The 2,500-nt window shown below is 55.6% G+C and overlaps 1 long non-coding RNA gene across 2 annotated transcripts in view; it reads left to right on the top strand.

The window, feature by feature from the left end:
- The window catches only part of LOC133362154 (uncharacterized), a 7,234-nt gene that overhangs the window by 3,822 nt on the left and 912 nt on the right, over positions 1-2,500 (top strand). The gene's annotated exons all lie outside the window — the stretch shown is intronic.

Below are 2,500 nucleotides of genomic sequence, written 5' to 3'. Positions count from 1 at the left end.
AGAAGGGGGACCGCACAGACTGCAACAACTCCAGTGGCATCTCACTCCTCAGTGTGCCGGGAAAGGTCCTGGCAAGGATTATTCAACATCGCCTTGCTAGGCATGATGCCATCAGTAGGCCTGGGCTCTGGTCTGTTCTTCGTGCTTTCGGAGTCCCTGACCCTCTGCACACGATCATTAAGGACCTTCATGATGGTGAGCGGGCCCGGGTAAAACTACGTGGCTGGGAATAGGTGCCATTCCCTGTTCACTTTGGGGTGCGACAGGGTTGTCCTCTGGCTCCAACATTATTTAACATATTTTTCGACCACGTAGTTCATGAAGCCTTTGATTGCTGTGCCAGAGGAATTTCCATCTGGTACAGATACAATGGTAGGCTGATCGATGCCCGGGTGCGGTCAAGCGATGGCTACCTATTGGTTAACCACGTTATGTATGCCGATGATCTGGTTATTGCCGCTCACTCAGAGGAGGAGTTGGAGGCGCTGCTGCTGCTGAAACTGGAGCTTGCCACTAAGAGGTGGGGCCTTACCATCAGCCCCATCAAAACTAAGCACCTGCCTGGATATTTTGTACCATTGGACACTCCACTCCCACAACTCACAATCGGTGATGGGGCAGTAGTGGAGAGAGTGGAGAGTTTCCCATACCTAGGCAGTGTGCTCATGACCGGCTCCCGTTTGACAGCAGAGGTCTCACTCAGAATCAGTCGAGCGGCATTATCTTTTCATCGGTTGCGTAACGCTGTGTGGAAGCTGCCTGGTCTGTCGCTCCACACGAAGCTTCAAGTCTTCTCGGCCACGGTCATTTCCTCCCTTCTCTACGCTTGCAAAACTTGGACCCCCCTAATGGAGCATCTTCGCCGATGGGAAACATTTAGGCTGGCCTGCCTACGATCCATCCTGGGTTTAGCCAGGCTGGATTGTGTGAGGAGCTCACAAATCTTTAAAAGATCTGGGCAAAGTCCCATCGGTGAGCTCCTCCGGCAGGCAAGGCTACGTTGGCTGGGTCATGTAGCCCACATGCCCAGCCACCGCATGCCTAGACAGCTTTTGTTCGGCCGGATCGAGGGGGCTAAACGGGCGCGGCACGGGCTAGAGAAGAGATGGAGTGATGTGGTACAGGAGGACGTGGAGCTGAGTGGACTTGCCGATGACCGGTACCAGCGGTGTCAAGATCGGCCTCTATGGAGGAGGCTCGTGAAGGACGCTACTGGGCAGTTGAAGGCAGTCGCCCTCCAACAACAACGGAGGGTGGAGGAGCGACGCTCACAACAACGAGCGGAGCGCCGGGTGGCTAAAGCACAGCAAGTTGGCACAGTAGGGGGCACAGGTGGTGCATCAGCCAGTCATCTCAGTCAGTCGACCCGTGGCACCTGGGTCTGCCCCGTGACCTCCTGCCAGCGTGCGTTCGACACTTCACGTGGCCTCAAGGTGCACATAGCCTGGCACAAGCGTCGTGGTGATGTCACCGCCACTTAGTGGCGAATGGTGGTTGTTGTTGTTGATTGTCATGGTGGTGGTGATGATTACATTGTTGATGATGATGGTGATGCTAATGATGTAACGCTGATTAATATGATGGTGATAATGCAGTCTGAATTAGATTTGGGAGATTCGTAATGGCCGTGTCAGAGACACTGAGAGCCTGGGTTCAACACCGGGTCTGGGTGTCTCTCTCAGGGGGTTCACGATGGCCGCGTCAGAGACACTGAGAGCCTGGGTTCAACACTGGGTCTGGGTGTCTCTCTCAGGGGGTTCATAATGGCCGTGTCAGAGACACTGAGAGCCTGGGTTCAACACCGGGTCTGGGTGTCTCTGTCTCTCTCAGGGGGTTCACGATGGCCCTGTCAGAGACACTGAGAGCCTGGGTTCAACACCGGGTCTGGGTGTCTCTGTCTCTCTCAGGGGGTTCACGATGGCCGTGTCAGAGACACTGAGAGCCTGGGTTCAACACTGGGTCTGGGTGTCTCTCTCAGGGGGTTCACGATGGCCGTGTCAGAGACACTGAGAGCCTGGGTTCAACACTGGGTCTGGGTGTCTCTCTCAGGGGGTTCATAATGGCCGTGTCAGAGACACTGAGAGCCTGGGTTCAACACTGGGTCTGGGTGTCTCTCTCAAGGGGTTCACGATGGCCGTGTCAGAGACACTGAGAGCCTGGGTTCAACACTGGGTCTGGGTGTCTCTCTCTCTCTCAGGGGGTTCACGATGGCCGTGTCAGAGACACTGAGAACCTGGGTTCAACACTGGGTCTGGGTGTCTCTCTCAGGGGGTTCACGATGGCCGTGTCAGAGACACTGAGAGCCTGGGTTCAACACTGGGTCTGGGTGTCTCTCTCAGGGGGTTCATAATGGCCGTGTCAGAGACACTGAGAGCCTGGGTTCAACACTGGGTCTGGGTGTCTCTCTCTCTCTCAGGGGGTTCACGATGGCCGTGTCAGAGACACTGAGAGTCTGGGTTCAACACTGGGTCTGGGTGTCTCTCTCTCTCTCAGGGGGTTC

This window comes from Lethenteron reissneri, unplaced genomic scaffold (genome assembly GCF_015708825.2).
Source record: "Lethenteron reissneri isolate LAM-NWPU_2019-01 unplaced genomic scaffold, ASM1570882v1 scaffold_139, whole genome shotgun sequence".
NCBI lineage: Eukaryota > Metazoa > Chordata > Hyperoartia > Petromyzontiformes > Petromyzontidae > Lethenteron > Lethenteron reissneri.
Note: the sequence above shows the minus strand (reverse complement) of the source record. Positions and strands in the feature narration are given on the sequence as shown.